The sequence below is a fragment of the Lemur catta genome, chromosome 2, assembly GCF_020740605.2.
Source record: "Lemur catta isolate mLemCat1 chromosome 2, mLemCat1.pri, whole genome shotgun sequence".
NCBI classification, from domain to species: domain Eukaryota; kingdom Metazoa; phylum Chordata; class Mammalia; order Primates; family Lemuridae; genus Lemur; species Lemur catta.
In genome coordinates, this window is record NC_059129.1 from 45989698 (window position 1) to 46003284 (window position 13587).

Consider the following 13587-nt stretch of genomic DNA (forward strand, 5'->3'; position numbering starts at 1 on the left):
GGTCACGGTGGGTCATGCTTGTAGACTGAGGCGGGAGGATCGCTTGAGGCCAGGAGTTCAACACCAGCCTGGGCAACATGGTGAGACCCTGTCTCTATAAAAAATTTAAAAAATTAATGCAGTGTGATGACATGCCTGTAGTCCCAGCTACTCCAGAGGCTGAGGCAGGAGGATCACTTGAACCCCGGAGTTTGAGGTTACAGTGAGCTAAGATTGTGCCACTATACTCCAGTCTGGGCAATAGGGCAAAATCATGTCTATTTTTCTTTTTTTCTATAAAAAAAAGAAGAGATCCTGTCTTGCTCTATTTTTCTTTTTTTCTATAAAAAAAGAAAAAGATGATTTGGAATTGGCCAAGAGGGAGGGAAAAAGAATGTTTCAGATAGCTGGAATACTAAGTGCAAAAGCCCAAAGGCAATAAAGAATTCAAGGCCTGTGAAGAACTAAAAATAAAAACAGTGAGAATTTTTCAATTCAAGATAGCTGAGATCTTCCCCACACCACTCTCTCAAAAATAACAAGGAGAAAAAAACCCACCCAGAAACATCCATTTCACTTTTATTGAACCGGGAGTCACCCCAAACCACAATACATGAAAATGGAAAATGGATGGAGGCTGTTAAAGGACTTAGCAGACCCAAGCAAGGTCAAGCCTAAGTGCCCAGGAGAAAAACCAAGAAGAAACAAAGAGGGTCACCCTGAGAAACCCTGGAAAGGCTCAGGTGTCAAAAGCAGGTAAGGTGCAGAGGGAAGTTAAAGGAATGGAGATAGGAGAAATGTAATGCTTCAACAGGGAGATTTGTTTGAAAATCTGTTTAAGATATGGTCAGATCCCCAGGGCTCCACTCCATCTAATGTAATCAAGCTATTACTTTTACCTCAATAGGAAACAGGAAATTTCAGCGCTGGAGAAAAGTAAACTAAAGGAGTACTGGATAGGGGGACACCTGCCACAGATCAGAGTAGGAGTCAAACATACCGCAAAAAGAGAAGGATTCACTGAAACTGAAAATGAGAATCCAGGCCTCTTCTGCTCAGATACAGAACTTCGTAGCCAGGTTCTACTCTCTAGCAGAAAAAATGGGTACTTAGGAAAATGATGCTGGAAAGAGCCACAGAGACTGACACTTGAGGGCCCTCTCAGAAAAAGGCTACAGTGAATGCCTTCAATTGACAAGGCTCAAACATATATACTCAGAGCCTCCAATCAGCATTTAGTATTTGACTCTTAAAATATGAATATGACAAAAATCACCAGATACCAGAGGAAAACCTTCACCGTGAAAAAAATAAAAGACTTCCAACATGGTAGAATCAGGAGAAAAAAAGAACCATAGAAACCTGAGACAATGCAGGGAACATAAAAATACTTCAATGAAATTATAATATTAGCAGAGAAATATTGTATCCATGAAACAAGAACAGGATGCTAAAAGAAGAAACACTCTTAGAATAATAAAGAGCAGTTGGAAATTACAAATATTATAATTAAAATTCTGTAAAAAATTATATGTTGAAAGATAAGACAAATTCTCCGAAGTGGAATGACCTTGGAAATTGCTACAAGTCAGAAAAAGTCATGAGAAAATTCCACAAGATCACTGCCCTGACCTCTTTAAGAAATTAGTATGGTGGGGGATAAAATGGTGGGCAGATGTGGGGGCACTGCTCAGATTAAAAGAGGCTAAAGAGAATACACCCAAATATAATACATGAAGCTTGGATCCTGGTTTAAAAAAAATCTCCTATAAAAATGATATTAAGGAATTATTGTTATTTGTATTAGATGTACTAATGCTATAATAGGCATATGGAGAATGTCCTTAATTTTAGGAGTTGCATTTTGCAGTATTTTGTGGTGAAATGTCATATTGTCTGCCATTTACTTTCAAACAATTCAGGAAAAATAATTGGATAAATATGAAGATAAAGAAAATATGGGGAAATGTTAACAATGTTTATTTATTTATTTATAGTTTTTGAGACAGAGTCTTGCTCTGTTGCCCTGGGTAGAGTGGAGTGGTGTCATCACAGCTCACTGCAACCTCAAACTCCTGGGCTCAAAGGATCCTCTTGCCTCAGCCTCCCGAGTAGCTGGACTACAGGCATGCACCACCATGCCTGGCTAATTTTTCTCCTTTTAGGAGAGACAGGGTCCCGCTCTTGCTCAGGCAGGTCTCAAACTCCTGACCTCAGTGATCCTCCCACCTCGGCCTCCCAGAGTGCTAGGATTACATGTGCGAACCACCATGCCCGGCATTAACAATTGTTTAAATAGCGAGTGTACTAGTGTTGATCATATTATTCTCTCAACTTTTCTTTTTTTTTCTTTTTTCTTTTTTTTTGAGACAGTCTCGCTCTGTTGCCCGGGCTAGAGTGCGGTGGCATCAGCCTAGCTCACAGCAACCTCAAACTCTTGGGTTCAAGGAATCCTTCTGCCTCAGCCTCCCAAGTAGCTGGGACTATAGGCATGTACTACCACGCCCAGCTAATTTTTTCTATATATTTTTAGTTGTCCCGCTAATTTGTTGCTATTTTTAGTAGAGACGGGGTCTCGCTCTTGCTCAAGCTGGTCTCGAACTCCTGACCTCGAGCGATCCTCCCGCCTCGGCCTCCCAGAGTGCTAGGATTACAGTGAGCCACCGCGCCCGGCCTCAACTTTTCTTTACGTTTGAAATTTTTCATAATAAACAGCTATAAAGATAAAGCAGATGTCAAATGCTGATTACTGCATTTAAATAATGGGTATACTGGGGTTGAATATATTATACCTTCCACTTCTCTTTATGTTTGAAGCTTTTCATAATAAAAATTTGGGGGAAAAAGTCATGAGAAATATCTAAAATTTAATAAATTTTATGTTAATGTCTGTAAGAATTATGGCTTATTTTGAGAAAAATTCAAAATAGAGTTAAGCAGTAAATAAATTAATTGAATCCAATCAAATGAGGGGCCATTACAGGTTCCAATCAGGTTGGAAAGTTAATGATAGAACTGAAATCCTCCTTAGTTTTGATGGCCAGAGAACACCAGCATGGAATTGACATTTTGCCTCATTAGTTGGAATAGTTGGACACATAAGGCCAGGAAAAATCAAACCAACACTTGTAATAGCCAAAAGAAGTTGGCATATAAGAGAATTAACAATCACTCATAGTTCCAAGTTTATTAGGTTCACAATAAAGGAATGCTTAAGTACTTGAGGAGTTTTGTCAGTCAGACAATTTAGGTATGTAAAGAAGAAATCAATTAGCCTAAATGCATGTGGTCTGAAAAGATTTGTATCTAGTTAAGTGGCAAAGGCCCCTTTTCAACTGATTGCTAAAATTTGCTAGACTTTTAACTAAAATCATAAAATATCTCAGCTGAAATGTTATAATTTTCTCTATATTCCTCTTTAAATGGCCTAGGAAGATTAACTTCTGGCAGATATAAAAAAATTCAGTTGTCACGAAGACAAACATATGGACAATAGAAAAAAAAGATAAGATTAAAGAATCTAAAAGTTATAATGTCTGAATAATAGGAATTCCAGAGAAAAGAAAGCCAGCAAAAGCTTTAGAGAAGAAATTATCAAAGGAACAAATGCAGGAAAACATCTCAGAACCAACCAAAAGACATATGTCCCATGGATGAGAAGGCCCACTGAGTTCCCAGCATGATCAATGGAAAAGACCTACCCCAAGATAAACATAAATTTTGACATTTTAAACATAATTGACAAACAATAGATCCTAAAATCTTTCAGATTGAAAAAAATATCAATTAAGAACAAGCTCAATTATACTATTGGAAGTAAGAAAACAATAGAGCCTTCAAAATTTTGAGAGAAATGTTTTCTAATTTAGACTGTACACCTACTTACACTAACAAGTAAGACTAGAATAAGCCTCATTTTCCTACAGTACCTCAAAAAATTAACCTTCTGTGCATCTTTTCACAGGAAGCTACTAGAAAAGGAGAAGCCTCCACCAAAAGAAAGGAGTAAATCAACAGAGATGAAAGCGGGCATCCTGGAAAACAAGATTATGTCATAAACTTTTTTCCTCCATAAACTATTTAGCAATGATTGGTTTTAAATTGTGTTCCTGGATTAGTTTAATAAAAATAAAATATAATTTTAAAAAAAAAGGCCAGGGTGATTGGAGAATTGTGGGTAAGTAGCCCAAAATAAGAAAAGATATATATGCAGGAGCCAAATCATGCAGGGTCTTATATGCCCTGCTAAGAGTTTTAGATTTTATTCTAAAAGAAAAAACCATTTAAAGAATTTAAACAGAGAAGTGACCTGATGAGATTTCTGTTTTAAAAGACCACTCTGGCTGCTGGATGCAGGGTGGTTTGGAAGTAGGCAAGAGGTCATTGTAATAATTCAGCAAGCCACTAGGGTGGTAGCACTGGAGATGGAAAGAAGGGGATAAATTTGAGAAGATTTAGGAACTATTAATAGAATTGGTTGATTAGAAAATGGGATGATAGGGAGAGAGGAGTCATGGATAATGACCAGGTTTTTAATGAGCAAGCAAGTGGATTATGGTGGCACTTAACTAAACCAGAGACCACCAGCATGGAATTAACATTGTGTCTCGCTGTTTTTACTTGGAGGAGGGGTACAATGGCAGAAAATGATGAGTTCAATTGTGGACATATTTAGTGTTTAAGGTATCTGAAAGTCATTCAAGTGGAAATGTTAAGTGAGCATTTGCCAAAATGAATTTGGAGCTCAGAAGACTGAGGAGTCAGGGCTGGAAATATGAATTTGTGAGTCATTATCATAGAGAAGATGAAAAATGCCGCCCAAAGTAAAAGGAGCACCTTTATTGGCAGGCAGGGTGGCTCAGCCTGTAATCCTAGCACTTCGGGAGGCCAAGGTAGAGCGGGAGGATCGCTTGAGCCCAGGAGTTTGAGGTTGGTAGTGAGCTATGATGAGTCACTCTAGCCCTGCAGTCCAGAAACCTCAGGCCATGGCTCGCTATCAGTCCCTGGCCTGCTGGGAACCAGGCCACACATCACTGTCTGAGCTCCTACCGCCCCCCACCCCCTTGGGCCATGAAAAAATTGTCTCCCATGAAACTTAGTAACCAGCCACACAGCAGGAGGCAAAGCAAGCTTAGCTTCATCTGTATTTACAGCCCCTGCAGCCACTCTGCATCACTGGCATCACCACCTGAGCTCTGCCTATTCCTCCCTGGCCCCACCCACCCCCCATTGGTCCATGGAAGACTTGTCTTCCATGAAACTGGGCACTGGTGCCAAGAACGTTGGGGACTGCTGGCCCCAAGTGACACAGAGAGACGCTGTCTCAAAAAAAAAAAAAAAAAAAGAACACCTTTGTGTTCATTCGCTCAAGAAATATTTATTAAACTCCACCATGTGCCAGGCACTATACTAGGTGCTAGGTCACAGTCGTGAGCAAAAACTTTATGGTACACGATATGTGATATGGGGACTCCAACTAGGGGGAGTTGTTCAAAATGTTGGAGTGCCTTTTTATAGTTACATTGATGGGAGATTATATTCAAATTTAATAAGTAGAGACAGGTATACTAGACCTCCTCCAATGCCTATAAAAGTCCTACCCCACACAAAAAATTGTCCTACATCCTATATTGCTTTTGACTGTCCCTCTGGATATTCATGTGGCAAAAAATATGTTCATAATGATCTGAGTCTAGAATGTGTCTGCTTCACATATAAACAAAAATATTTTTTGCATGTGTTTTATATACGCTGGATTTTCCAGGAATGCATCTATGGTATGAATCAAGGGAAACTTGTACTTTTGTTATCGTTTTATGTTTTTCTGAATTCTATCAAGATTAGTTCATTATATCAGAAAATCAGATCATTGACTGCAATAGCACACATGGTAATTGAGTAACTAATTTTAATAGTATGTATGTATTCTCTCTCTCTCTCTCTCTGGCCCCAATTCTTTACTTCTCCCTGCATCTACACCTTTGCAATGGCTTCATGAGACAGAGGCAGAAGTGACAATGCACTATTCCAAGCCCCAGCCTACAGAGGCCTGGTAACCTTCTGCTTGCCCTTTTGCACCTCTGCTGTCTCCATAAGAAGAGTTTTCCCTTAGTGGTGCTGCCCTTCAAACTGAACCCCAGAAAGAATGCAAAAGACCCCAAGATGTCAGTAATGTCAGTAGGCTAGAATTAGAGACTCCATTCCAGCCTCTCTTCTCCAAATTTTCTAAATGAGCATAAATTATCTTCATTATCAGAAAGGAAGAAAAACCAAATTACTAAGAAATGAAATCACTGATTCTGCTTGGGGTTAGACCATGAGTAATGCATATTTTTTTCTCCCAGAGAATGCATTTATCACGGTGCCTTGCAGACCATGGTTGGGTAATAAATATTAGTTGAATGCAAAAAGGAACTCCCTTAAACCATCCCTCCTGGCTTCCTCCGTGATTCCTTGTTCTAGCCTTTATGTCTTCCCAATACCAGCCTCCTCTTATTCTGACCCTCTCAGTTTCTTTCTCCCTCTCTTATTTTTCCTTTCCCTTCCCTACCTTTCTTCTTTGCGACTCTTCTTTTCCTTCTCCCCAACTCTCAATTTTTCTTCTGCCTTTTTCTCCTTTTCATTTTTCTTTGCCCTTTTTCTCTTTCATTCGGTATTGCCTTCTCCTTCTTTCCTCTCTCCCATCTCCTCCTTTCATGGGAATTCTCCCCCTTAGCTAGACATAATAATTATTTATTATATTTATCAAAAGTTAGTTACCTATAAAAATTTTATTTCCTACTTTTAGTGCTAAAAATAACTTTAAAATGTAATATGTCTATATTTGTTCTTAGTTTCAAGAACTATTTTAAGGTACATTAAGAGCTAAATTAAGTTGCCTTTTAATTATGTGCGACTTTTCTTTGACTTTTCAGTGGTTCTTGATGTAAAAGTTTCCCTATCTTTATTTTCTAAGGAAAAGGAATGCCTTCTGATGACCTTCAAATCTTGGAAATTCTGCTTATTTGGACAGACAATATTTACACATATATGTAAGGTTATCTTCAGGAAGCTTTTGAAGCCCAGGCCAAATTCCACTTCCTAATCTATCTTTCCATAAATGTTTCTTTTTTTTTTGCCTGGGCTAGAGTGCCGTGGCGTCAGCCTAGTTCACAGCAACCTCAAACTCCTGGGCTCAAGCAATCCTTCTGCCTCAGCCTCCTGAGTAGCTGGGACTACAGGCATATGCCACCATGCCCAGCTTATTTTATCTATATATTTTTAGTTGTCCAGCTAATTTCTTTCTATTTTTAGTAGAGACGGGGTCTCGCTCTTGCTCAGGCTGGTCTTGAACTCTGGAGCTCAAGCAATCCTCCTGCCTCAGCCTCCCAGAGTGCTAGGATTATAGGCGTGAGTCACCACACGCAGCCTCCATATATGTTTCTATACAGGCAGAATCAGGTTATAATGGCATTATGGACAAACTTGAAAGAGAAAATAAATCATAACCCTGAGCTGGTCACGGATCTTCTTTGGGCCTTAGATCCCTTCTTCACAAGTGAAAAACCTGGCGCTAATGATTTCTGAGTCCCTATTCACATTTGGCATTCCACGACAAACAATGGAATTTTTAAAAGGAGGATCATGAAGCCCAACAGGTAGATTTCCTCTCCAAAGAATCCTAGAATTTCGAAGCCTAAATGATTCCGTGGTGTTTACCTGATGTGATCTAAAATGATAATTTCATCTCTCTGAGCCTTGATTTTTGCATGTGTAATATGGAACTAATAAGGCTGCTGGGAAAATTAGAGTTAGTGCCTGCCTACCATACGGAAAGCACTTAGCCAATGGTAGCTATCATTTCACCCAAACGTCCTCATTTTTATTATTTATTTATTTTGAGACAGGGTCTTGCTCTGTTGCCTGGGTTAGAATGCAGTGGCATCATCATAGCTCACTGCAATCTCAAAGTTCTGGGCTCAAGCAATCCTCTTGCTGCAGCCTCCTGAGTATCTGCGACTACAGGTGTGCACCACCATGCCCAGCTAATTTTTAAAAAATTTTTTAGAGATGGAGTCTCACTATGTTGCCCAGGCTGGTCTTGAACTTCTGGCCTCAAGTGATCCTCCTGCCTCAGCCTCCCAGAATGCTGGGATTACAGATGTGAGCCACTGTACCCAGTCATCCTCATTTTTAGATAAAAATAAATGAGACCACAGAGGCAATGACTGACATAAAGGTGACCATGCTGGTACCAGATGTCAGATCTCCTTAATTCCTATTCAACTTTTTCTCACCTAGAACCTTCTCAAGGTTAATTTTTAAATATTTTAATTTAAGGCAAACACTTAAATATTTTATTAAACATTTTTAAATATTCCCACCCCAAGGCCGAGGAGTCTATTTCCATTTACAATAAATTAAAAAACAAGAGAGACCAATCCAAATAATTAGCTAAACTTAAGTTTAGCTTAATCTCTGTAGCACAGAAATTCAAAGTAAGAAGAGGAACTTTCTGAAATTGCTCTTGTCAATTTGTTCACATGTTGCTATCATGTGGTTTATTAAAAACCAAAGAAAAGCTGAGGAAGGAATGAACTAGCAATTCCTAATAATTCCTTCCAGATCCAGCCTGGAGTGTTGACATTGTGTGTGTGTGTGTGTGTGTGTGTGTGTGTTTCACAACCTTTTAAGAATAAGAATCTATGAGGGCAATTATTCCATGTATCATTAAAAAATGCATTAAAGTTTCCTTCACAATAGAGGAGGAAAAAGAAAGAAAAAAGAAAAAAATATATATTAAAGACACATTTGGTAGAAAACTAAATATCCCCTTAAGAAGTGATGTTTAATTTTCTTTTTTTTTTTTTTTTTTTTGAGACAGAGTCTCGCTTTGTTGCCCAGGCTAGAGTGAGTGCCATGGCATCAGCCTAGCTCACAGCAACCTCAAACTCCTGGGCTTAAGCGATCCTACTGCCTCAGCCTCCCGAGTAGCTGGGACTACAGGCATGCGCCACCATGCCTGGCTAATTTTTTCTATATATATTTTTAGTTGGCCAGATAATTTCTTTCTATTTTCAGTAGAGACGGGGTCTCGCTCAGGCTGGTCTCAAACTCCTGACCTTGAGCAATCCACCCGCCTCGGCCTCCCAGAGTGCTAGGATTACAGGCGTGAGCCACCGCGCCCGGCCCTAATTTTCTTTAAAATAATAACTTTATTATTAGCAGTGATCATGGATAAAAGGAGAAAATAGTGAAAATATTTTGTCACTGTAACATGTTTTTATTTTTATTCAAACTACATAACCAATGTTAATGAAACTTGTGTATTGTGATATACAAACAATTTAAGGTTGACATTAAGGAGGGCAATTTACCTTACAAAAATGTCTTTTGGTGTTCCTTTTAGAGATAATATTAGTTTGGATGATACTAGCTTGGATGGGTTGATATTAATACTATTTAATAGTAGTGCCTTAAATTTCTCTAGTGTTTTGAGCTATAAAATAGTTTGGCATACATTTTCTTTATTTTTTCTTCTTCCTTGAATCTCATGGCAAAGGTAGGTGGGTTATTATCTTACAGATTAGGAAACCTAAGCTGTGTGACTGGTTCAGTCAGTAAGTGGTGCAATGAACAGCCACAAACAGAGGTCATTTGGCTCTTCCTCCGATGTTTTTTTCACTACATCATACTGCCTTATGAATATATCACTTCATGTTTTTACGCTTCCTTTTTCACATACTTTACATATTCAACACTGCCTCGTTTCCAAGTAGGCATCACAATTCCAAATAAGCAAGGAGAAAGCTTTGTTTGGGCTCTTGGCTAACAAGTAGAAGAAATCTTTCTGAATTTACCTAGTTGTCATTATGTATCTTATTGTTTATTTGTTTTTCACTATGAACTTTCTCAGAGTGGAGATCAGGGGCCAGGACACAAGCTTTGATAAACACATTTTGCATGTTTTGGTTATTGAAATTTTGGGGAAAGGAGGTATGATTTGAGCAAGGTAAAAGAATCTCATGGTTTTCTGTGGTGGCTCAGTTGGGTGACTGGAGCCTATTTTGTAAGCCTAAAGTTCACAAGTTCAAACCCTAGTTTAAATAATGTATCTTTTGGGGCTTGTTTATTTGTTTTTTTCTTCAAATGCAGTTTGTTTAAAACCCATATAAGGTTAAAAACAAAACAAACTTCCCAGCATTCTTGGTGTTGAGTTCAAGAATGAGTGTTGTGTGTTCACAGACAAGAGGCAATGTGAGCTGTCAGGGCTGGTGCATGGGATAGGAAGGTTGGAGTCTGTAACCCGGTAACAGCCATAATAAGAGATAAACATATAATATCAGTTTACACCCAGCCTCCGCTGAGGCCCAAGATAACACACTTACATGTTTCCTCACTCCTCCATTCTGATGCGCCATAGGACTTTTATTTACAGAGGTGTATTTGACTATTGAGTCTCAAACTTAGCATTCTGTGTACTTTTAAAAAGTCATACTATGCTGAGGTGAATTGTCCTGGCATGTGGGTAAGAAACGGAGGAGCTCATGCCCTCATCAAAATTTCAACAGGAAATGTTTATAGATCACTCTCCTGGCTATTACTGGAGACTAGTCTGCTTGTCCTTTGTCATTCCTGTTTATCTTTCCTCAAGATACACTCTACTACCTACTTGTCCATTACCTTTTCAAAAAAAGAATGTCTAAATAAAATTCCCAAATTGTATTACAATGTGTAATACCCTTCTAAAAATCTGTTTTTTCTTAAAACATTTATTTTTCTTTTAGAATAATCTAACCTTAATATTGTCCCAGAAAGGCAAATGGATACACTTGCAACTAGCTTAGTGTGGAGAAAATATATTTTACCTCTGAAGTAGGACTGACCTCTGCTTTCAAACTTTTTCTTTTAAAATCTTTTTATTATAAAATAAAACACGGAAACAAAACCACACAAAGGAAATGTTTGCCTTAATGAATTATTCTCAGGCAGACACCCTTGTAAGTACCACCAGGTCAAGAAACAACTTCACCACCCATCTTAGAAGCCCCTTCCATGTGTCCCGTGTCAATAACTACTCTACCCCCCAATCCTGTAAGTAACCACTATCCTGACTTAGAGTAATCACTTTTACTTCATTTTTTCTTTAATGGCTTTATCACCCAAATGTGCACCCCTAGACAGTATAATCTCCTCTACCACACACACATTTTTAAAAAATTTGATATATCTTTTAATGTTTTGTTTTTACTTTACAATTTATCTCTTTAAAGACAGAGGCCTTTGCCCTATGGAGTCTTCCAGAATCAGGACTTTGCAGATTGCACACTCATGGTGCTGTTCAACATGTTCTTCCATTCCCTGTATTTCCTAAAAATTGGCGGCTGGATTCTTTTTTTTTTTTTTTTTTTTTTAAGAGATGGGAATCTCACTATGTTGCCCAGGCTGACTTGAACTCCTGGGCTCAAGGGATCCTCCCACCTCAGCCTCCCAAGTAACCAGGACTATAGGCACGTGCCACCACGCCTGGCTTGGATCTTGAGGATGGATCAAACTTAGGTCTGATCCCTTTGGTAGAATTTTAGATGGTGGTGTGGTCTTCCCCCAGGAGGCACATAACATCTGAGCTTCTTTTTGATTTTAGGAGGTGTTGATGTATAATGCCTATATTCATTCACAGAGGTTTACAAAATCGGGATATTCTATCATTTCCTCTTTACTTAATAGTGTAATACTTTTATGTAGATTCACTTCTGCTTATCTCCTATTTGGTTACTCAATTTTGGTTACTTAACTTTAACTTTTAAAAGTTCCTTTAGAGCAGTGATCCTGCAGTCATCTTCATAGCCTTTTTGGGGTCCTATACCTTTGGACTGGCTAGATATTTATTGCATTTAGAGATGAGACATTTCCTTTAAATGAGACTGAAAGCCACACTGAAGCCATACATAGAGCAAATGGAGTGCAGTGGATGTTCACAGACATGATCATAGCATACTGCAGCCTCAAACTCCTGGGCTCAAGCAAGTAAGGTTTTAATAGCAAATTCTAGCCACTAGAAACTTATAATTCTTGATTTTCTTGTTGATCATGTATTCAAGGTACAGTCTTTGTTTCCTGCTGATCATTAGCCTTTATAATTTTCATGAAGAGATTTTTAACAAAAGTGAACTGATGGAACTGAAGTAAAAAGATTCTTGTGAATCTGTTCTGGATTAACATGCAGGGTCTCCCTCACCCCCGAAAGTCAGAAATTATACAATTACTTACATCTATATTTGAGCACAATTTTGGACTTCCAGATGAAGGTGATTATTCTTTCAAAAAGTCTCATTTGATATGTCTGCAGTGATATAGAGATCATATAACTGAAAGCATCTAGTTGAAAAAAAATTAGCAAATTTAATTATTTTGAAAGAGTTAAAAAACCTTGAAATTTTGGGAGTTTTTTTGGTATTTACTATATATGATGTAGTAGGTAGAAAGCATAATTATTTTTTATATTATAATTAATAATAGCTATTATTGAAAAAATATTTTCATTCTTAAGATAGAGTTAACCTTAAATTAGTTGTCCGGTGTTAACAGCTGAAGGCATTTAACAGTCTCATGGTCTACCGACTGAGCTATCCGGGTGACCGCCAGCAGCTGAAGGCATTTAAAGTGCCTCCTGGAAGTGCTGAGGACTTCACCCAGAAGCAGTTAGATGGAATTGTCACATGCTCAGTGGATGGTGAGCAAGAACTTTGGGGTAAGATAACCTGGGTTCTGAATCCAGAAGCACCCCTTAGTAGTCTAATGATTTAAACACTTTACTTGTTTATGTCTTGTCTTCCTCATTTGTAAATCTGAGTAATAAAATCTATCTCCCATGTTTGTTGAGAAGTTTAAATGATGTAAAATATTGGGGTGAGTGCTTTCTAATATTTACTGGTGGTAGATACTATTAATATATTTAAGGAGATTTAAATAACTCAGTGCATCAGGTGAACTATATCGCCCTTTACATTGGCTATTACAAAACTGAAAACTTCAGGCCTATCACTTTGACATTAGAAAGGGTTTTGGCCCAGCATGGAGGCTCATTCCTATAATCCTAGCACTTTGGGAGGGTGTTGTGGGAGGAGTTGGAGACCAGCCTGAGCTAGAACCCATCTCTACAAAAAAACAAAAAAATTAGCCTGGCAAGGTAGCGTGGGCCTGTAAATCCCAGCTACTCAGGAGGCTGAGGCAAGAGGATCGCTTAGCCCAGGAGTTTGAGGTTGCTGTGAGTTAATGATCACACTATTGCACTCTAGCCTGGGTGACAGAGAAAGACCTTGTCTCAAACAAACAAACAAACAAACAAAAAACTGAAAGAAAGAAAGGGTTTCAGCTTCATATACAAATACATCTCAGAGCTCAGAGATTCAGGGCTTTGAGATACATACATTAAATTGGAAGTAAAATGATAAAAATCAGCAAACACCTGTGCTTTCTGTGAATACGTATTTCTCATACCCCATATCCTTGATGTCTACCCCAAAAAAGTATCAGGTCTGATAGGCTATTTATTAAATGAAATTTAAGCCAAAAATAGAAATAGAACCATTTAGTCTTAACTATTCATTGAAAGACATCACTTTTTAT